Source organism: Sebastes fasciatus, chromosome 16, assembly GCF_043250625.1.
Source record: "Sebastes fasciatus isolate fSebFas1 chromosome 16, fSebFas1.pri, whole genome shotgun sequence".
In the NCBI taxonomy this organism is placed as follows: domain Eukaryota; kingdom Metazoa; phylum Chordata; class Actinopteri; order Perciformes; family Sebastidae; genus Sebastes; species Sebastes fasciatus.
The window spans coordinates 4,989,460-5,014,392 of record NC_133810.1 but is presented as its reverse complement, the minus strand read 5'-3'; the positions used below and the strand labels follow the sequence as shown (position 1 = coordinate 5,014,392).

General features: G+C 38.8%; 1 long non-coding RNA gene across 1 annotated transcript in view; it reads left to right on the top strand.

Moving 5' to 3' along the window:
• Positions 1–24,933, top strand: part of LOC141752250 (uncharacterized) — a 423,479-nt gene that overhangs the window by 383,617 nt on the left and 14,929 nt on the right. The window lies entirely within an intron of this gene.

The window sequence follows — 24,933 nt, the reverse complement described above, 5'->3', positions numbered from 1 at the left end:
AGTCCCTTTAAAACAAACCTTCTAACCATCTGATGAAAGCCAGCAAGCCTAAATCAGCTGCTTTAGATTTTATTTTTTTACATTTCTATAATAAACCAATAGAAGACCTTTTATTTTCATCCTTCTTGAGTTTGTGATTTTTTGCAACACCGTGTATCTGAGTCATGCTGATAAAGTTCACCTGAGGCCGTGAGCACAGTTAAATCCTGTTGTATTTAACAATAGGATGGTGAAATAGTGGAATTTGCAGGTAAAATTTGGCATGCAGAAGACAGTTGTACCTTTATAACCACTGGTAGCCAATATCCAAATCCTATAAATTGGATAATTACATGCACATGAACACACAGGAAATAATTTAAAAAAGTTGCACTTTATTGCAAGTTACAGCAGCTTCAGCAAATGATAAAGCTTTAGTCACGGTGAGTAATAACGGCAGCACGCATGAACTGTTCGATTGAAACAAGGTCAAACACCGTGTGTGATCAGAAAACAGTGTGTTGCTATGGCAACGGGCCAGAAAAGCAGTCAAATAAACATGTTTTGATGCAAAAGCATAAAAGATGATTTCTTTTTAAATATATTTTTTTCTGTTTGATTTAATTATTTTTTATTTCAGTTTAATTATTTATTTAAAATTTTTATTTATCTATTTATTATTTATTATTTTTAATTTTCTTCAGAATTGTATTGTCTTCTTGACAATTGCTTTATAAGCAAGCCACTCCGTGTTGGGTAGAGGTGGGGGTGGAGAGTTTGAGTCAGTTTGAAATATCATATTGTAAGTTATATTTGACTGATGTGTCATAAAAAAAAAAGTTTTTCAAGGAGAAGGAAACATCTACAAAACCAAAAGTTTTCCAACACTGATCCTCATCAATTTAGTTTCCTTCACTGACTTTTAAAAAGTTAGTTTATGATTTTACAAGGTCAGTATTGTGGGCATCTTCTCCTGTGAGACATTACACCATATACACACCAAGGGAACAGGAGTCTAACAGGCTTGGCTCCAACTACATGCAACAGACTAAATTATACTGTGTGCATCAATGTGCTTCTGCCTTTCATTGTCTCCAAAACAGCGTGCGTGCTTATTTATCTTAAATACACATTGTACTCTTCAAATAAAATAATTTATATTATTGCTTTGCTAAAAGACAACACTCCCTTATGTGGGAAACAGAAATAGACTATACTTGCTCAATACAGATGGAGCAGCGGTTTGCGGCTGCAAGCGACAGACACAGTAGTGACGCAACAATCAGCATTGACAGATGATATGCCACTCATTTTGGCACCTGCTCAAGCTGATCCCAATCCTTGACTAGATGTGTGGACTTGGTGTACTAGTCTGGAGTCAATCTGGAAAACTGTATTTTGATGCAGTTAGGACCTGGTTTTATGGGTTACAGAGAGACTCGTTGCCAAAACCTTCTATTATCCTACGGTACATGTTGTTCTGTCGTTTATCTATTGTATTTTTCTCTCATGGCACCAGTATAATATAAGGACTACAAAGACCAGGAGCATACATGATAACAGATTTGTTTATCTTGCCAACCAATTTGTCAGCCAATTAGGTCACAATGTCCAAAGTTTCACCACATAACGGGGATGGCATTTGCCCGACAGGCGGTGGTGCACTTATCAAACGTGATTGGAACATTTTGTTACCACGCGAGTGAAAAACATATCAGTGGGGCGTCATCGCCTGATCGCGTCAAGTTTACTGGCATCAAACCCGAGGCCTGTGTGTGACTATGAACCGTGAGAAAATTCCGTACGGATGTTTATACTGTATGTAATAACAGGACCTTTTCTGATCTGGTCGAGTGTGTCTCACTGGTTGGCCTGCATATTTGCAGAGTATAATTATACCGCAGTGGAACATGGCAAGCCGGGATAAAAGAGCTGGTACAATAACCTGTACAGCTTGAACAACTGTCAATGAGAGAACATCCAGGAGGCTCTTGAAAAGACCAGCCGAGTATTGCACGATAAGCCATCAGGAGGGGGATCCTGTTCTTTCTGCTATCTTAGCATAAAGCTGGAGTTATTCTTTATCTTTCTTATTGTAAACAAATCCCATGAAAAGACTAAAACAAAACAATGTATTGCATTGGCATTCATACGCCTTTTTGTGCGAACGGGCTGCTTTCATGTGACATGTTTTAAACTTTTTGCTGTTTTGTTTTTAAGTCTGTTATTTGTGTTTTTATGTGGTGTTTATATGAAACTATTAAACTGCCATCTTAATCCCAATGGGATTATCCTGGTGAAATAAAGGTTATATAACATAAAATAACTCAGTTATGGCCGCATCTTTGTCCTGAAATGACTTTGCTCGTGGTGACGTATCTGTTTCACTAAGATTATACTTAAGTAATCTTTTGTTTGATTTGGCCTGTCTGGAGCCATAGAACCAGATCTGTCAGCTACATTTTAGATGATTAAGATTTAATTCCACGTCTTGAAATTGGCTTGTGCCATTTGTCATACTTCTATTAAGCGAACATATCATACCATGGGAATGACTTTAAAATGATAATCTAACCAAAGTCTTTGAAGCACTAACTCATTGTATACTTAAAATGTGGTGGCAAGAAATTTGTATTTGCTCATGCATAAATTTCAAACAACTCCTGCAGCATCATCCACCTCTCCACTCTCCATCTACAGTATAATATGACACTCTGGCAATATTTAGCAAAACTGCAAAATGATTGGAAAGCACAAAGACGCTGCTTCAGTCTCAATGACACACAAAAAGCCCACAAGTAGACATGTGTCTCTCCCTTAAATCAACTGATGTATATCCTGCTGTTATACATCTAACACCGTCTCGAGGCAGTTCATGAAATTGTCACGGAATTTAATCGTTTTGATTCGTGTACATAGACGTGAATTTCCCTTTTTTTCGTGATGCTCAGCACGACTTCCAACAACGTATTTTTTGTGCATTTTCGTACGAATGTCCATCAACATGTGACGTACGTGTCAATTTCCGCTCCAATCTTCTCAAAATGAAACTAATTAATTAGGTTTGGGAAAATATCGCGGTTTGCGTTTGAATAACTTAAGTGCGGAAGTTAAATGACAAAAACTCCTTGGTTAGGTTTAGGAAAAGATGGTGGTTTAGGTTAAGATATCTCCAGAAGTGCTGTAACTTATGTACGGAAGTTACGTGACAAATAAATCAACGCTGACTCAACGCGGACCCGAACACCGGTCTCCTGGGCACCCACCCATTCACCCCGACCTCTTCCCTACATGGTATTCGCTGCTCTTTATACTTCCCGGGTTCACAATTACTTGGATTACATACAAATTGATTTGTGCTGACCATCAAGACATTTATTTTTTAATTTGTGTCTACGTACACGAATCAATACATTCAATTTCGTGACTATTTCCCAAACTGCTGTGCGACTGGGCTGATACCTCAGTTGACTCCCGATTTGGCCTAAATCCAATCTCCAATGAAGCATTACCATCATTACCTCAAACACGCTTCATCTCATAAACACAGAGTGAACAGTGTGTACTAGGACTACAGGTTTTAATAGGTGGTTCCACCTGAGAGAGTTATAATGACTAAAATATCAAACAGAGTCAACTATTAATATTTAAACACACCTTGGCAGTTTGTCATATTCCAAAAGATTATAGGGGTTTTCTATATAATCATTTTTTATTATTCTATTAAAAATGTATTATTTTCTTTACAAAGGTACTAACATTCAAATAAACAAAAAAGGGTATGAACATACTGTCATAACGGCTTTGACAAGTCAAAATGGTCTTTAATAGCAAATCATGAATATATCATATTTTATGGTTATCAGATTTCACGTCCAGATTTCCTCAGGTTTAGAACATTTGGTCACCATTAAGACAACGGAGGTTGATAACAGAAGGTGTTGAACCAATCAAAATCAAAGATACCAAAGACATACCTGAATTGAGGGGAAATGTCTCTAAAATGATGCACCAGACATCGAGTTTATCATCTATTTATAAGCTTATAAAGAGAGAGAATATAAGAAAAAAAGAAACAAAGGAGTATGTAAATTATCTACATAATGCTACAATATATAACACAATCTACGTAGAGTAATATAAATAAATAATACAAATAACAAATATAAGAAATATGTACAAATATGTGCATCGAACACATACAATACAATAAATAACCTCAGTGTAAATAAGTAAATATAAAGTGCTGAGGAGTGGGATCAATTAAGTGTGTTAAATATAAATGACATAATTATATAAATAAGAATTAACAATCCAACAAACACAACTCTTTCATCGAGAAGACCGCTGTTCCTGTCCCGTGTGTTAAGTTTCACTTTCGCTTTACAATCAGCTGTTTGTTCGTGTCCCGTGTTCACTACGTCAAGTCACATTTTCACTTTACAAACATAGTAATTTTAAGCCCAACCATGTTGTTTTTTCCTAAACCTAACTAACTGGTTTTGTTGCCTGAACCTAAGCGAGTGTTTTTGTTTATCTCACAACATTAAGCACATGTTTACTTTGACCAAAACGTGACGCTGAGGGGTCAGTATGTGACGAGTTGCGATGAGAATGTGTTAGAATAATACGAAATGATGGGGTAGTAGCTGCTGATGGGTGAACTAAATCCAAGGGCCAGTCTATGGTAGAAAAGTTTGATGGCCACATGCAGGAATGACTTCATGTGGCACTTTGGGGTTCATCTCGGTGGAATGAGTCTTGCACTGAACTTTATTAGAATCATCATATACATAGATATACATACAGCACATGAAATTTGACCTTTGCATTTAACCCATGACAAAATGATGATGTTGATTCTTTGGTTTGAATATTTCCCTCAGTGTGAACGTCATCTAGCGTTAATGAAGAGTTAAAACACGCTGATACAGAATACTATCAGGCAGTGTGCACTATGACAAACCACATGAAAGCTATACAGTGGTTAAGGGGGGTTATGGTGAAAACATTAAAAAATAATTAATCAAATTTGCACACACAAACATGTACATGCACGCACGCTATGCAAAACTGGAATGTATTTAGTGCTGCTGATCATAATGCAGATTGTTTGTATTATTGCATCTTGAAGACAAATAAGCCATAAATCTGTCAGTACAGACTCTAGCTCCAGGCGTGTTCCTTCTTTTCTGTTTCACTTGGCCTTGCATCACTTCATGGTTCATTACCAATACATAAAACAGACTTCCCAGATTCTATCTAATTGTCTCTGAACTACTGTACTGGAAACCCTCTCTGTAACTACTACTACTACTACTTTTTACATGGAAATCAAATGAATGCAAAATTGATAACTTGATATGGGGGATTTTCCACAACGACAGGTTGCTGCTTGGGACAACGGCGGATTCAATATAACCACTTACATTTTCTTGAATGTATATTTGTGTGTGCATTTGTACTGTTTGTATAAAGGACAGTGTAAAAAGACAGACAGAGAAACAAGTATTTAAGAAAGAGAATGATGCAAAATAACAGTGTAAATGGTAATGGAATGAAAGAAATGGAAAGGGAAGGAGTATTCATTTAGTGTTTTTATGCTTTAATTGGAAGGGAAGACGTGAGGATGAGAGCGAAGACAGTGGATGCACTGCATTCCTCTCTGTCTCTACAGAGGTGAGCTGTTATTAGTGTAATAGTTGTTAAAGTGCAGATGACGCCACAGTTAACGCCCTCCAGATCTCTGCTTGCAACACTTTAAATCAAGGAGAAACATGAGGGATTATTCCTGACCCCCTTATCCATATAAAACAGAAGGCCTACTGTGAGGAGCTGAAAGGGTTGCTGATCAATACCAACAACTTGATTGATTATTATGAATTTCTGGATTTCTAATCCCACTTTCTGGGCCACAATCTGATTTCAACAGAACAGCTAAGATGAAGACGAAAACAACTAAACTATCAGGGACCAAGCAGATGATCCGTTTAAGAGAAACATCCTAGTGAATATAAGCAACCTTTATCAAAAATATTTAAAAGCAAATTAGCTGTGTTTCACTGAATAAGTGCTCAAAAGGTCAGGTTGGTATCATGTACTGTACTGTTATGGTAGATGGTTATCTATCAAAGGAGGAAGATCTGATGTCAAACAGGAGAACAAAAATGCACCGAGGTAGCTACTGAGGAATTGTTGTTGCCGAAATTTCCTGCCAGCTTATGCCAGCTACATGTGCTGCTGATTGTTGTCATGCTCAGTAGCCAGAAAAATGTTGGCATTGTCCATTGTTGGCACGTTGAATGTTGACGCTTCTTCAATGAAAAATATGTTTCATAAATATGTTTCATATCAGCCTCGTATCACGCTTGCAGAAACGCACAATGACACATGGTTAACGTTTTGAAACGGTTGGTTAGGTTTAGGCGACAAAACTACTTGGTTCATGGTTTGTTGCTAACGTAACTCCAAAATAACTCAACAACACTTTGGGACATGAACACTGGTCTCCTGGTTGAAAGTCCTGTGTTTGTTGGACCCATCAACCTCCCCTCCTCTCCCACCCACCATAAGCACTTTTTATTCTACGTCCATGAGCGTGGCATATGTATGTGGATGCGTTTACATTGCAGTCAGTACAGACTACATGCAAGAAATGACAAAGGGATGAGCGAAATGACCAGTCATTCATTTGGTAAGACCGGTTGACTCCAGCACCCCACAGTCAGGATAAATGGGTACAGATAATGGATGGATAATAGAGTTAGATTCCACCACTGCTGACTTGTTATGTGCATGACGGAGGGCAACCAGCTGTTGGCTGCAGTCAGTATATTTAAACGTTTAAGACAAGACAGCATGAGGCGGTGAATGAATGAATTACTTGAAGTAGTTTGGTGTGTCAGAGCTCTTAGAAAAAGGACAGTTCTGAGGTGTGGTGCTTTTGGACACAGAACTCACATCTCTGAAACCTCGACAGCATAACCACCGTGTAAACAGGCCTTCAGGTGACTGATTGCTCCAATACTACATACTATAATGTCTTTGACTCTAATACCAGCAGTCAAGGCACACACCTTGATACGTCATATGTAATGTGTGTGCATTGGAATACACCACGTCTTGGGTTAGAGTTGATTTCCTAAAATCGGTTTAGGAAAGAATGTCAATAAAAATGTTGTACAAATAAAAACTGAAGGGCTTATTACCTGCACTGGATTTATAGCATCTTACAAAAACCCTCACGTTTATTGGGGTTGTGAGTTCAGACAATGGTCAGTCCTGTTTGAAGGAGAGCAGCTGACTGATGCTATCTGCTTCGTCTAGACATCATACAGCCTCCAGTATTAACCGCTGCTGTGAGATGACTACACATCAGCTCTCTTGTCTCCGTCTTTCTGGCCATCAAGTGGCAGCTTCTGGACATCCAAGACACTTGTTATCATCCTGATTATGTCAACAAATCATTTAGTGTGTAGGATAAGTACAGAAACATAATCCATAAAAACAACTTTCACCCAGTGTGGTGAGTCAAATCTACTGAGGACGGCCTCAGTGCTGAAATGTTTTCTCTTTGTCATACAGGTGGTCATTGTGGTTGAGCTACCAGTCATCTCTGGATTTTTAGAACTAATCCTTGGGGATTGGTTGCTGTTATGGTCACTGAATCACCGACATGAGCATCAAATAGAACATTGATCTGTTTATGATAGTTTTTTGTGTGTATTGTGTTTACTTGTTATGTATCTAATGATTGACAGAATAAAACCAATGCCATTGAAAAGTGCGCTTAGTAGATCTCTGCCAGGTGTGTCTGAAACAACCACTGCTGTTTAATTGAATGAATACAAGAATGAATATAACACTACATCTAGACTGCAAGTGTATCAGACTTGACAACAGATACGCTCTCATTTTAATCTACGCAGATGTCTGCACCGACTCTGTGCAAGTTCTCGTCCCAACTTGTCACATACGGACGTTTTGTCGGACACCTCAGCTTCACTTTTCGGTCGCAATAAACACATGCTTAATGTTGTGAATTGAACAAAAACACTTACTTATGATTAGGCAACAAAACCACTTAGTTAGGTTTAGGAAAAAGTTACATGGTTGGGCTTAAAACTACTAAATTGTACAGTGAAAATGAAACTGAACGTTGTGAACACGGAACACAAGCGATCAGCTGATTGTAACGTGAAAGTGGAATTTAACACACGGGACACAAACAGCGGTCTCCTGGATGAAAGCCTTGTGTTGTTTTTACCGATTTTGAATATTTCAATGAAAACGCACACAGACGATTCAGTCAAGACGCAGGAACACATACTTGGCGTTTATACTTTCAGAGTGGCGATTCAAGGGAAACTCGAGTGACTTCAGAGAAACAAACATGGAGGCGGACTGTCGTCATTGTTTTGCTATGTTTTGCACCGAAAAACAAAACACCCCCCCCCCCCAAAAAATGGATGAAGTCATGGCTAAGAAGACGGATTCAGCATAGCTTATATACATTTTTAAGCCCGAGCTGGAGGTGAGTTGGAAACAAAAGTTTTTTTGTGGAGCTAGTGCAAACTACTGTTACTAATTATGATGATAATTACTGGACAGTAAAGATGATGATTATGATAATGATGATTATAGTAATAGGACGAATGTTTCTTTCCATTGTATAGCTGTGGTTTTTAATAGTGGGTGTGATGAAACGAAACCGTCAGATTGGCTGTTTGGACTCGGAGGCCCCTTATTGACTGAGGGAGGAACCTGTGAACAGCCTCTGATTGTTCTCAGGAATGACGCCTCCAATACAGGCCTGTTTGCCCTCCTTTAAGGTGAGAGCTTAAGCGTTGATCCGAGTAAACTCAGAACTCATATATTTCATAACGTCAGTTATCAGCAGCATGTACAGAGGTGAGACATTGTCAATGTCAAGGTGGTGGGAGGAGGAGACGGGACAAAAGGAGGCGATGGAGGAGGCAAAGAAAAAAACAGTAATTCATTTTTTTTTTACTTTCTCCCATGGTACTTTTCTTCGTGCATCCCATCTAATTCCAGCTGGCTACCTGAGGCTGCGTACAAATTGAAATCATGATGGGAAAAAGAAAGACATTTTCTCTCAATGAAAAACTAAGTCTCCTTGAAGCTTATGACAAACTGTCAAAAACAAAACAAGCAGCAGCAAAACATGACGTTCCTCAGGCTACCTTGTGTAGTCTTCTCAAACAGCGAGAAACAGTCAAGTCAATTCAAGTCAATTTTATTTGTATAGCCTAATATCACAAATCACAAATTTGCCTCAGGGGGCTGTACAATCTGTACAGGAGTCACCGTTATGGTTGCTAGTGATGGAGACAGGAAGCATGTATTTTGAAACAGTCAACAAAATTCAGTAAAAAGTTGTCCGTTTCATTATTTTATATTCATGTAATAAATATACAAATGTCAATTAGATGGTAATCTGCATGAGAAATAAAGAAAAAGAAGAAAAAAATGGTCATAATAATCATCCGCTTCCCACTCTAGTATCATCTGCCAGGTTATCATATATGCTGATGACACCTCACTTCCTGTGACGGCAAAGAATGTTTAGTCAGAGCTCTTATCTGTCCAGACACGGCCATTCACTGATCACTGCTGCAATCATTTTATTGATTGTGTGTTTATCGAAAGGAGTCAGACAGTTAATAACCTTTATCACATATCATAGTCTACAGTTAACGCTGAGGAAGCCACATTAGTCAGCATTGAGAAATCAAGAAAATTACCATGAGCAATCAGAGAAAGCTAGATTGTTATTAATCTGTTGCAACACACAGTTTATGGCTTTACAACACATCATAGAGGCTGCCAAACACAAATTGTATCTATAATATGGATATTCAAATCCAAAAATGTTTGTTTTCTCTTAAATCGTGACTTAAAGTGATTCATTAAAATGACAAATGTTTATAACAGCTGGAAGTCTTTGCTCAGAGATTGGAATCCATTTCTTTTATGAACAGTTTACAGTCTAGGGTACACAGTAGAAAGTCTTTAACTGTAAAGTGTTATGATTTCTAAGGATATACTGTAAGCCTGCGAACTTGTGACACATGTTGAAACCATTAGCATTAAGAGCACAGTCAAACTGACAGGATCATTACTTATCAGGGAGGGAACTAAAGCAGTTTATGGCGATATGTTACTGTAACTATGAGACTCATATGTCAGCAATACATTACAGAGCTATCTTCACTCCTGCAGGAGCATATTAGTGATCATCTGAGAATAAAATACTTGTGGTTTTGTATTCATAATCACTTAATGTATTCCATATCAGATATTTAAAAAAAAATCCACAGGAAAAAAACTGGCAAGGAAGAGAGAAAGCTGTTTCGCAAGTTGCTGGTAATCCTGCAGGATGTGTGACCATATTTGGGTACTAGGAAGTCCTGGAATTCCTTCAGGTGAGATATGAGTGCGTTGGTGACATCATCATGCAGAGGGGGCAGAACGCACACTGTATGCCGCGTTACTCGTTTCCTGTAGCTGATAATGGGCTGAGGCAACCCGCACCATTCCACCATAAATCAGACTCATCCTGTAATCACACACTGATGCACGTTCACTGACTGACTGATTTAGACCCAGAAATATGTGCAATCACTGCAGCTTTCAAACTTTTCTAATATAGGGAATCCTATTCAGATTTATAGCTCCAGTTTGCCCGATAGCAGCACATTGTTGGTTTAACCCCTGAAGACGAAAGCTCCCACCATATCAAGTTACCCCTCCACCTGTCTGAGAGGGAGAAACCGAGGGGGTAAAGGTGAGAGAGAGCACAGAGACGTGAGCTGAGCTATTATTAACTCTTCATTGTTAGTGTGTAAAGTGGAAAAACTCCCCACAGGGTCATAAGGACTCTGAAATGTGCTGCTTTTGTCTCCTGCTTTGTCCTGCTGGGCCGCGTCTTATCATCAGCCACCTGGTTCTCTTTGAGACACTTAATATAACCACCAATATGTGCAGCAGGTTGGATGAAGGCTTGATGTGCGCCCAGATTCCACATTATGTACAGGTCAGATTTAGATAATGCAGGTATTTGGCAGTTATTAAACCATTTTGCACAAACAGGAAGAAATGCAGATGGACATCAGTTGACCTGCAACTTCAAAACATTATCAATTTCATAATAAAGGAAAGCAATACACTAATGCTGAAGAAGAAGATTGGCGTTGTCAATGGAAAAAAACAAAAATTCACCAAAACTACTTGGTTAGGTTTCGTAAAATATCCTGGTTTGGCTTGTGAAGATCCTATTACCAGCATTACAACAACCTCAATTCACAGGAAGGGTTCTCCTCCCACGTATTCAAACAAGGAGGGGCTGCAGATATACGGTAAATGATGATCTGAGTGGGTGCTTAAAGAAAAAAGATAAGAACGATAGAATCACGTCTCAAGGGTTCAGCGTTTCCTCTTCCATAAAACTGGTATTTAAACCTGTTAACTGTGAGTAACTCTCATTGTGACGTGCTTTCTCAGGGAGGTAGTACCCCAGTCATGTTATAACACCTCCTTTAGTGGTACAATAAACTGACAGTGGCTGCTATGAATGGGCAGATCTGCAGTACTTCATCAGAAGCAATGGCCTGCGTTGGGATGGGTGTATACGGGAAGAGGTATAAATTACAATCTATGAATCACAGTTTGTGTAATACGTTCATGAGTTTGAAAGAAGACACCAAAACACACGTCATTTTACATATAAAAGTCACAATTGGCTCCTCCATCAGAATTATGTTACTTGTGTTACTCCATTTAACGTCATTGCTGGGTGACATTGCGGCAAAATACAACACTATGACATCTCAATGGTCTCATTAAAATGAATGAGGAGGCATTATTTTTCAACGCAATGCTAATCTCAGTCAGAACACGGCCTTAAAAAAGTAAAGCCTGCCAAAGACATTGATCGACAATGACAAATTATGGATGACAAATTAAGGAAGATGCAAAATAAACTGTCCGTTAATCTGACGCCAGGTTGGAGCTGAGGTGGTGCAAGCAAGAAGCAACCATCATGTTTGATTTGGACAAGGTGAGACTTAATGCATGAATTGTATTGTTAAACAACTACAGTTTGTTTGTGTAAGAATAAAATACAGACCAACAGGAGGATTGCGTCACCACTTGTCCAGTTTTTGTACCAAGTAAAACATATTTTTTTAGTAAGTTTGTGGAAGTGACACTTTTATTTTGAAAGATTCCAGCTAGAAGTCTCAGTTTAGTTGGATACAAAATACATACAATAGGAAAAACAGTCATTTCAGCGCAGGATAGAAAGGAAGCCTAAAAGGCTTATTCAGAGTCCTCCCCTATTTAAACAAATAAGCAAGCGTAACCAGTAGTAAAAGAGAGAGAGATTGATATGTACAACCAACAGAAACATCTTCACATGAGGTTCAAGATGAAATGAGAAATGTCTTTAACTGTCCTAAAAGCTGGCAAGGAAGATAACGCCTTGTTCGATATGAATGAATGTCTGAAGATAAAATAATAATAAAAAAAAAATAGATACGAAATGTTTCTGGAAGATCTTTTCTGCAATTTATGTATTAAAACATAAATGTTTGATGTTGTTGCTGCGAGCTGCAGACAGACACAAAGTCTGAAGCTAAATTATAAAGACGTGAAAGCGTTGCTTCACATTGTTTCTCTTCTGTTTAGTCTTCTTTAACGGCACTCAAAAATGGTTTATCACTCCCTAAGCAAAGAGATGACAGAGGCCTCTCTGGGAAGTCATGAAAGACACCTTTAGACTGAATGATGTTGGTGTGTGTGTGTGTGTGTGTGTGTGTGTGTGTGTGTGTGTGGGGTCATTCATTCAGTGCTGTGAATCACATTTGTCCTCATTTTTCATAACCTGTTATTCCTGTTGAGGAGGACATTGTCAAATGTGACAATACTGATATACAACACTGTTTTTATGTGAATTACTGCTCTGACAACAGCACAAAAGACCTAAAACAAAAGTTTTTTTTGTTCTGAACCGGAAGATGTAATTGAACACAAGGGTCAACTGTAGAACACAACGCCAATACAATAGAAGTGAAACAGTAGAAGGTTTCCTGATTTGAGTCTTTGCATTCGATTTGACTGGCAGGAAACGTTTAATGGAGGTGAATGATTCACTTTGAACCATAAAACCTGTGCACATTCATTGATGAGATGTCAAAGACACACACACACACACACACACACACACACACACACACACACACACACACACACACACAGATACACATGGTACAGAGCTGCTGATCCAACAGCATCAGGTTCTCTGGCTCTCCCAGCGGGTGTCAGGGTGTCAAGCCAGCGTAACTTCACCCCATCCCGACACTCTCAGCGTGTCAACAGGAGCACCACGGACCACAATGCAACAGTAAAACGATGCGCCATTGAATGGATGACTGCCAAGTGGAGCTTCATTTACCGGCAGGCAAACCCCCAGAGACCTGAGACGATCCTCATGTGTGTGTGTGTGTGTGTGTGTGTGAGGTTTATGTTTGTACAGAGACTAGGGAGGCTAAAGGAGCCCACTCAGATTGGAGAAAAAGTGTGATGTTATTATCACAGGGTGAGAGCCTGTCGACACAATGTTCCATCTCTGTGTGGAATTACAGGTTTCTTTGTGTTTTACGGTTGGTTCATCCACCACTTTATTCCACAGCTGGGTGGACCAGTGGTTAAAGAAGCTAAAAGGTCACTAGGTTGATTCATCAAAAACTTTGTTGCACAATTGAGGAAGTTTTATCAAATGTTGCCGTTTCTATGCAGCTTTTCTAATGCGATACTTCAAAATGCGAATAAAATAATGTGAATGGAAACATGACGGTCGTGTCTGTGATGGCGCCGTGAGATGCACGAGTGTTTAAAAGGCTCGAAAAACACTTAAAACAGCAGGTGGTGTGGATTGCCTTCAGTAAACTAGCAGGTGACACATCATATATCTTGTATGTCGGTCACCTACTGCAGTGTTGTTATATGATGAATTAACAGCCATTAATAATGAGTGAGATAATACGTTATGCCTGATTGACTGTGGAACTAAACCCGCTGACAGACACATGTAGGTCAGACCAATGAACAGAGACGCATTAAATAAACAGGAGGATATTATTGCTGCAACACAACAAAACATTTGTTTTGTCTTTTTTTCTGTTTCCAATTGAAGATTCCTGTCCAGCATTTCTACAATGATGGAATTGATTAAAAAGTAATGTCAAAAGGTTCATTGGTAAAATCTGTACAAACATTTTCCAGGTTGCAAAACAAATGAACTAAACAGCATTGTCTTTAAAAGCTGAGAAGCCCTGAAGCTACACATTTAAACAGGCAGATTAGATGGTTCTCTCTCCCAACAGCTACTGTACTGGAGCACATGGAGTTCCTCTAATAACTAGAGACCATCTTGCAATGGGATCACACCAGCAGTATTACTTCAAGCCCTGGGGCTTTGGACGTCTTGGAGGCCCTTCCCTCCCTTCACAATATGGCACAGCAACATTAATTCAGCACCTCCCATCACAGGACAGCGACAAATAGTAAACGGAGTTCCCTTCTAATCCGTAAACTCAACATGGAGTGGGGCTGTTACCGAATAGTTCGAAGTTTCATTCAGAACATTAACATTTTTATTCTAAATCAACATTCAAACTGCTGCACAGCTTTTTGTTTTGCATGTCTATTCATTGTGTTTAAAGCTGGTATTTTTGCACAGTGTCAGACAAAGATCAGGCTGCACTAATAGTATTAGTATTATACTATTTGTAGAATTAGATTCTGCAGTGTGTATTGTGCGTGCATGCATGTGAGGTGGAGCGAGCTGTGAGTGAAGGCAGGCAGGCAGAGGAGCAGAGTACAGCAGAGACTCCGGCTCTCTGGAGACCAAAGCTACGGTCTCCCCCGCGTCCTCTGACCGCGGCCAACACTGTTTTGCAAGACGGGCTTCACTAGATATAACTTTGCGGTTTTGGCGCTTCCGTGTAGTTTGTGTTGGAGTCTGAGTCTGAACAGCGTAGCATGGGACAACGACCCAGATTGATTTATACGTGTAAGAAGTTACAAACAGTCCCTTTAAGATAGAATGTAAAAAAAAACACAAAATCATTAAAAAAACATTACAGGATTACGGCTGCCGGGTGTTGCTGCTGGTAAAAGGGTGATAGGGTATTTTTCTAATCTAATAATTAAAAAATTAAAATATAAAACTGAACTGGAACGATTAAGTTTTGCGGTGGGTGGGAAGAAATTGAGGGACAAAGACAATCCCAACTGTACTATGGTTTCATCAGGACAGAAAGTTCAGTTCAGGTAGGAAAATGACGTTAATTAAAATGAAGGGCGTTGATCCTTTTTTTACGGCATGGAAACAAAGAAAAGAACGGTATAAACAAACCATGTAAACATCTCGGTATTGTGTGTACTCTGATAATTACCCATAATTTAATCATTATTTGCATGTAAATGTAGCAGCAGCCTGAGGGACGAGCTGAGTCTGGGACATGTTTGAACAAATAGCAGAGAGAGAATTAGTTCAGCACGCACCGTCAGCATGCAGCGAGCACGGCACTTCCTCCCTCTGCATGCGTCACAAACTACATTCTGAGCTTCACCGGAGAATCCTGGTTGGTTGAAGCACTAAGTCAGGTGATCCAACCAGACTATCAAACTGTTGTTGTGTTTTGGCAACCGCAACCAAAACCATGATCAAGTACAATAGCCGCAGGGCAGCGAGTGGATTCCGGAGACGTCTGCGTTCAGATACGAATCTGTGTGTCAGAGTTTATCAAATAAGCTGAAATACAGACTGTAAGCACTGAATCCAACAGGTGAGCAGCAAAAAGCTCTGAGAAACAACAACAACAACAGATTAAATCAGTCTTTATATAAGGATGTTAAAGTCATTTAGCTGAAACAGACACAAGCAACATATATAGCGGACTCTTTCCTGATTCTGATTTGCAGCATGCAGTGGATATCACTCGTGCATGTTGGAAGATTAGCGCCAAAGAACAAACATATCAGTATGTGAGGAGCGACAGGTGATGTTGGGATAATATAAGCATAGATGCTGCAGGACGGGAAACATGTTGGTTGAAGGTTTAAAGGCGACATATCATGCTCATTTCCAGGTTCATACTTGTATTTGGGGTTTCTACTAGAACATGTTTACAAGTTTTAATGTTCGAAAACACATTATTTTTCTCATCCCGTCTGTCTGAATATACCTGTATTCCTACCTGGCGACCTGTCCTGGGTGTACTCCGCCTTCGCCCAATGTCAGCCGGGATCGGCTCCAGCCCCCACGCGACCTTAAATAGAATAAGCACTTACGGATAATAAATGAACTACCTAGTTAGGTTTAGGAAAAGATTGTGGTTTGGGTTAGAATAACTCCGAAAGTGGCGTAATTTAAGTACGAAAGTTACGTGACAAATAAATCAGCGTTGATTTCTGGCTTCACACGGGACACGAACAGTGCCCTCCATCCACCTCGACCTCCTCCTTATGTGACGTTTGTTGCTCTTTATACTTCCTGGTTCAGCATTACGTGGATTACAAATTGATTTTGTGGGATACAAATTACAGCGCATTACTTTTCTTAGGTAGCTGCGAATGGTGTAAGAGAACAGCATGCGATATTTTAGGAGCAACAGGTGATAGTATGAGCAGTGACGCTGCAGGATGGGAGACATGTTGGTGATGAAGGTAACATTTCAGCTTCCTGACCGAACTCTCCTTTTATGGCTCTGCCTGCTGCCATTTCATCTCTTGCCAAACTGCTCCAAGAAAAAAAATCCTTGCGAGTCTTCGGGACTGGTTGAAGCATGACAACACACGGAGCCGTGTTTGTTTATGGGACAGACTGTTCCTGCTCACTGGAGGTGATATGACTCGGAGATGAAAAAAGAATGGCATCACCACTTTTAAAGAAAATTCAAAAGAGATGGTACCAAGAAATGAGACTTGTCTTTACAAAGAGATGTGATTACAGCTCAGCTTCACGGGAAGCATTAAATGCTGGTTGACATGCAACCAGGTTGCAACAGGTCTCATGTCTCATCTTAAGACGGGAGTTTATTTTAAAAAGACCGTATGCATGTTACGAGCGGAAATTGACACGTGTTGCTTGACTTTTGAAGGAAAACAAACAAAAAATTAGGAATAATTTTTTGTAAGATATCTAATATGAAAATACGTTGCAGTTTTACTTATTTAATGCACTTAAAATAAGTAGATTTGATGAGATAAAACAATGTATGTTGCAGGGAAGATTAGACTATTATCGATCTTTATAGAATCTCAGACACCATTTAGTCCTCTTCTTGCTCCTATCAGGGATGGAGATGGTTAAACATGGGAGCTTATCACTTCATACACATTGCTCCAAAACTCCACAATATGTGTATTATTTTGCAATAAATATATGTTTAGAAAAAACTGTTTTTGTTAGACTGCTATAGTTAAGCATATCCGATGAAACACCAAACTGTTGTCTTTAGAGATGACAGGTGAGGGAGGGAAAATGAGGAAATTAACTGCTGTGGTTTTGTCAGTTTGGATAGTTTGGAAAAGTTCAATGGGTTCTTTCTGACATCAGACGGTGTCAAGAGCAGTCTGTCAAGACCTCATTGGAAACATTCAAGTTTATTGTTTCAGTCACCATGGTTTGGCTGCTGCAGGATGTCAGAGAGGAGTTTTCCACTCACCCTTGTTCTTACTCAGGCGACATTTTTCTTTAGTGGGCGTTGGGAGTTACTTCATCACTGACGTGTGCATGCCTTTGAAACCACGCTGACTCAGAATCAGTAACGTGCTCACACGCGCCGACACACAATGCACACTTTAAAGATCTGGATTGGTTACGCATGTGGAAGAAATGACACAGAGAGACAGAGTGACAGAGAGAAGAATCATGAATCTAGCATTTCCGCCGACTCTGTGCCTTTTCAATCACAAAGACATTACATACATAAATATGCATAAAAAGTATATGTATAATACATAAAATGTGTCAAGCAAAGTGTCCTGCACTTTTTCCAAATTGCAATTTGAAGATACATCATGTAAAATCTTAATAAAAACTGTAGAACACTGAAAAAATAGGATTTTAGCGCGCCCCCACTTTCTAACACTACACTTCCCCATGACATATAATGATTAGAATCCTTCAGAAATCTTTTTTTTTTATTATTATTGTATGACATTTTCTCTTAAAATTTAAATTCATAATATGTTAGATAAAATACACATTTTAGCCCCAGGTTTTTCACTCAACAGGAAGTAGCATCATTTGAGTCTGAGACCAAAAGTAAGTTCTAATCACAGTCTAATCGGCTGGTTAAGCACAGAAATATGTTAACAAAGTACAGACTGACAAGACCAAATCTTATTTCCTAAAACACTACAAGAGACATACTGTACCGTGAGGTCATGACTATAGAAATAAAACACTGAGCATGGATTTAATGCTTAATTTCTACACATACACATTCTTTAGTTCTGGTAGCAATTTGTGATGCATCAAAGGAAATGCCTAACTCTGTTTAAGGCACCTTGAAATGTAGTTGGTGTGGACGTGTTGAAACTGTTACTGGTGAGAAGATGAAATGCATAGTGGCTTACAAGTGTCTAAGATACTTTTTTTTACCTGTTTCAGACATTGTTTAGACTTGTTTTTCCAACATTTTTCAAACTTTTTTTTACGGACATTTTTTTATACTTTTATTTCCAACATTTTCCAAACTTTTTTTTCAGACTTTTTTTTAAGGACATTTTTTTCAGATTTGTTTTTCCAATGTTTTTCAAACTTTGTTTTTCAGACTTTTTTTTTTTACCTGTGTCAGACATTTTTCAGACTTTTTCAGACTTTTCTTCTAAGTTCATTTTTTCATATTTTTATTTCCAACATTTTTCAGTGTCTTAGCCTTCAATGCAATAATAATTGTGTCTGTTAATTTCGTTCACTGTAATATGAAGGAATAAAGGAAGGGGTGGTGTATTTTAATATAATGTTCTACTACAAAACAGCAAATTTTTTAAGCTTGTTTCATCATTTTTGAATCCACAGAGGATGATATAAATTGTTTTAACAGTATTTTGATTGATATAGATGAATGAAAGAGAGACACAGAGGGAGAGAGAGAGAGAGAGAGAGAGTATGCGTGGATTGTTTGCTTTGTCATTGCTCCGTTTAGTGTATTTTCTCTGAGATTAAAGCAACAAAAGCTGCGATATGGTTGCGACCTTTGACCACATTCATTCTGACAGTTACTGTATGAGACTGTGATGGATGGACGCCAAAGCTAACTGACTGTCCAAACACTCACACTCACATCTTTAGTATACACTCTCTCTATCATACCAACACATATTGTCACTTGTGAGAACATTGCATTGGCTTGTATTTGTTTACTCTTTCAACCCACCTAACCTGGACTCACTCACAGCTGTCACCTTGAAGCGGAACTGAATTTACACATTACAGCCTGTTGACAGGTTTTGGGGAGTACTACTGAGTATGTGCAAAAAAAGAAAGTTGTAAAAAAAGAATTTCTCTAGAAGGAGCTGCTCAAAATAGATTAAAGACACCCCCTTACGAAAAGTATACTTGAGTACAAGTATATTTACCCAAAGTATACTTTATGTATTAAGTATACTAATATCACTTTTTAGTTTATAAAAGTATATTTAAGTGTACTTTAAGTCTAAGAACAGTAAACTTTGAGTACACAACTAAGTTGTATTTTGTACTGCAACTATACTATGAACTAAACTACAAGTGAATATATATGCTGTTAGTTATATAGTTGTAGCTCACTTTTTAGTTTATGAAAGTACACTTTGAAGTACTCTCAATTTAATAGTTTTTATACTGCAAATACAGTTGTAGCCCAGTTTTTAGTTCATGAAAGTACACTTTGTATACTTTAACTTATAGTACTTGGCCAATCATTTAAGAGACTTGCTCCTTTTGCTATTTGACTTGATGTTTTGTGATGATAAAAAATAAATAAACGGTGAACGGAGAATCCAAAAACGTAGCAAATTCTTGATGAATTGAAGTAAATTCATATCAAAACACTCATTTACAAACTCTCACACACTTTAATAGGCTGCTCTATTACAAATTAGGCTCAACTACAAGCCAAGTATACCTTTCTGTAGGCCTATAAGACAGGAATACTGAGTTGTACTTTTCTTATAGGGTATATCTCGATCAAAAGATTAAGAACAAGTATAAGCCAAGTATACTTAGACTTTTCTGTATACTTGTCTGTATAGGCTAAGTATAGTCTAAACTAAGTGCATCTTTGATGAGTAGATAAAAAATAAACTGAAAGTATACTCTATTATTTTAATGGATATTTGCTGGTCATGTGTGAACACAGCCTCAGTGGCCTCCTCGTCTCCTCTGAGCAGCTCACACCTCCCTCTGCTGGAAGGATGAAGAACTCTGACAGACAGTTTCATTTCATGGGAAATGGAGCAGTGAACTTTCTGATTCCAGAAGAATGAATGAATGAATGAAAGACTTTATTTCGAACATAAAATAAATAAAAACAGATACAAAATAATAACAAACAAAACAAGAGTAATAGTGTCTGAAAAGGAGTAGGTAGAAGTAAAACGTATATTTCCCTACCCCTTTCTCACTTCTCCTCTAATAACTCATATATCATAGAATGATAATATAATATAATATAAAAACTATCCCAGATTTATTTACATCCAAAATTGAATATATGAACAGCATCCCAAGTTTATTAACAACCAACAAATAATGAATAATGTAAAAGTGAGAGGTGGATTGATAAATTGATAAGGATAATGTAAATGAGGGACTATTTCTTATGTTCCTTATGAATTCTTGAACTATCATTTTTCAATGTTTTGTGCACCACACACAGATACAGATATCTGTATCACAGATACAGTTTTGGTGACCCAAACTCATCCAGTCATCCAGCCGGCTACGGATAATCTTGATCCGAGATTCATAATCAACGTAACGATTTAGAGAAAGCAGTATACTGTGTGTGTGTGTGTGTGTGTGTGTGTGTGTGTGTGTGTGTGTGTGGCTGCCAGATTGCACAGTTGCTCATCATCCTTACTGACGTCGTATCGTGACGTCAGCCTGGGTTGGTCCGTTTATTCTATTCTGTCTGTCATTGCTATTAAGATATTTCACGGTTGTAAAATTAAATATTCCATATGTGTCATATGTGTACTAGCTGACAGGAAGTAAACATGGAACCAGGCTGTTGCCTAGCAATACAATTTCGTAGTAATGCATATTGATGATCTCAACACACACACACACACACACACACACACACACACACTGTTCACAGGTTGAGGTGATGAGGTGTCAGATTTCCTCCCGTAAACAGATGCGAGTCGTGCAACATAGATCAATGCATGTGTGTGTGTGTGTGTGTCAGAGGGATCAGAGATAATCAGAGCTGTCTAATGACCCCTCCAGAGAGACCTCAGCTAATCCCCTGCACCTCTGGGACACACACACTCACACACACACACACACACACACTGAGCTTCCCCACTTCCAGCCGGCTCTCATGGGGGTGCGTTTGGTTCTGACCTGGTGACGGCTGGCTGGGCGGGTGGGGTTATTATGAGAGTAGAGTGCTGGTGCAGGTCAAAGGGGCTTCAGAGGAGATGAGTGCATGTGTACGTTTTTTTAATTGATTTCTAACCTTTCAAGGCGATCAGTTTCAGTCCATTTCAGTCTTGTGGGAAAAACTACGTTGATTGATTGGAATCTATTCAAGTGGACATTTTATCACCTATATATTTTTTTTGCAAAGTTAAGTGATTGTTGCGTGGTAATTCATCTGGTGCATTTAAGGACCTGCTACTGACATCTGGAATTTGAGAGTCCACTGATGAACAGCAATTTATTTAAGGCAAGACACAACCAATTACAAATGATCCTTTTCACCATGTCCTCTAGGTAGACAAAATAGGGGCAGATGACTGTTCTTGGTCTTCTGAGTGCTCTTGAATGTACCACTTAGGAGGACTGACATGTATCCCTCCTTGACTCATGATTATCTTTAACTTAAACAAAAAAAATAAGCAAGTTCCTGGCTGTGATGTTTTATGTAAGTTTTCGCAGGAAGTGCAACAGTAAATTAACAGTTACTAAGAATGTTGTATTATTATACCTGTGCCAGTAGAGGTTGCTATTGCAACTAAAACCAACTGGTTGTGGAAGAATAAAGATGCTGTCACACGTGTGAATGCAGGTGAGTGACCATCTCACCTGCATTCACCTGCAGGCGACATCTGCCTGAAAGTTCACCAAAGTTCAACTCAACTTTGAAGGCAAAGATGCCACCGTAAGCAAATGTTTTTTTGCCCCTTTGCTCGCATAGAATGGAAATGAACGGGAGGCAAATGTTCATTTTGTGCATGTATTACTGTGGCTTAAAGAGGGTGCATGAAGTTTGTGATATTGTGATTTCTCAACATGCATTATAAAGATCACAGAAACATATTTTGTCAGGTTGATGTTTCATTGATCATGTTTCAGTTCACAAAATATTTATTTTTTGACCATGAGACATCATAACATGAGACATAACCACATGCATTTCCTCTCTCTCTGTGTGTGTGTGTGTGATCTGATGAGGTGATGATTACATGAGTGACCCTCAGGGCTGCTCTGTGATGCAGGAAAAGGCTGAGCTGAAGGGATTTTGGGTTTAGTGGCTTTAAAAGTGTTGTGTGTGTGTGTGTGTGTGTATGTATGCAACTGTATGTTGAATTATTGAATTGCACATTGAGTATGTCTTATTCAGCAAGAAAGGTACCCTATATAGAGACCACTGCTACAGTGTGTGTGTGTGTGTGTGTGTATTTACCCCTCACCCCTTCACCTCCGCTGAGGCTCATGTCCTGACAAAAGAGTAAATTTGAATTTTAGATGCGGTATACATGAACCCTGTTGAATGACTATAAAGGAGCCCATACGTCCGTAAGAACAAGAAAAGGTTTTGTGTGATAGTGAATCAAACTCAAACAAGAAATAGGAATAAAAATAATATATCAGTATGTATTGGCAGGTATTTTAAAGTCCTCTTTCTTCATAGTCCTGAGCCTTGAGTCACGTTTAATTTAGACAAATTAAACAATGTTGACTTCTGGTTTCACACGGGACATTAACGCTGGTCTCCTTTCTCCGAAAGTCTGGTATTTTTAGACCCACCCATCCAGCCTGACCTCTTCCCTACATGGCGTCCGCCACTCTTTATCCTTCCCGGTTCACAATTACGTGGATTAAATACAAATTGATTTTGTGCTGACCATCATGAAAAATAATTAAAATTTGTGTGTATGTACACGAATCAATACCTTCTGGCTGGATTTAATCATAAAAAGTACTGCAGTCGGTAAAACGGGTTCCTATTAAAGGAAAAGCAGTTGATGTATCTGCAGAAACAGGATGAGTTTCATCTATATGAGGACAGATTATAATGTCAAAAGAACATAGAAGCAGCAGCTGTGATGAAAGAATTCAACTGGGTGAATCCAGGTGAGCGTTTGATCTCTACACCTCTTCAGTCCGCCTCCGTCGGCGCACATGAAAGGCCAGATGGTGATTTTAAGACTTCTGTGTTCGTCAGGAAGGTGATTCTGACAACAGGTGTGTGTTACATTTATATGTGCCAGTACAACTCTGCAAAAAGAAACAGCTAATTCTGTTTCTAACAGAAGCTCCTCACACTCCCAGGAAGAAGTGTGGCTTTGCAGCGCTGACATGATCAGCCAGAACATCACCTGAGGCTACCATCAGCTTCAATGTGGATCAGCTGCCAGCAGAGAGCAGAGGTGGGCCGCTCGTATGGACGTGAACGTGTAGGAGACCTGGCTCACCGGCAGGTGGCAGTAAAGGTCAGAGTTCAGGGTCGTCTCCAGGTTGCCAGTCAACACAGTTTCTACTTGGCAGAGAGCCATATTTATATTAGGGACAAGTTATTCTGAGCTAATTGGCACCTGATGTTCACTTAATGAAGACAGAGACAGGCTGACGGGCCCTGAGAGAGCGGCGGAGGCAAATCTCCTGACATGACGGAGAAATGACACCACCCTCCCAGTAATTAAGACGCAAGCATTTACACAGAAACACACACCAATATGCAAAATACACACACACACACATGAAGCACTAATGAGCTCAACAACCCGTTCTAATCACAACATCATCAAGCAAATTAACAGGAGAATCTGTCACTTGGAAATGCCTCGAGGGTTGTGATATCATTCGGTGACTTGTGGTACTTTTTGCATAAAGCCAACATTCATAAACGGTGAACTTAATTTACATTTAAAGACAACATAGTTCATCCAAAGTGCTTTATGTTTATCGTGTATAATAGGTTTATAAGGGGTGATTTGTCACCATGTGACTTTTGTCAGTGAAGTTTTAAATACAGTCGTATTTTTCTTGTAATTAGGGCTGCAACTAACAATTATTTTCATTATTGTTATTCACTCGATAAATCGATTAGTTGTTTGGTCTCTAAAAAGTCAGAAAATGGTGAAAAATGTCGATCAGTGTTGCCCAAGACGACATCCTCAAATGTCTTGTCTTGTCCACAACTCAAAGATATTCAGTTTACTGTCATAGAGGAGTAAAGGAACCAGGAAATATTCACATTTAAGAAGCTGCAATTAATTTTTAAGGTTTTTTGCTCCTGGGATTTTTTATTCAGTTGTATAATTTAAAAGTAATATATAGTATAGTATCTATAGTATTTAATGTTGATATTTCATTGGTGATATTTATTTAAGTTCACAGTTTCACAGTTGCTTCCAGTAAAATAAAATCTTCTGTCTTCAACCTTTATGAGAAGATAGCTGTACACATGCACACACAGAGAAAGC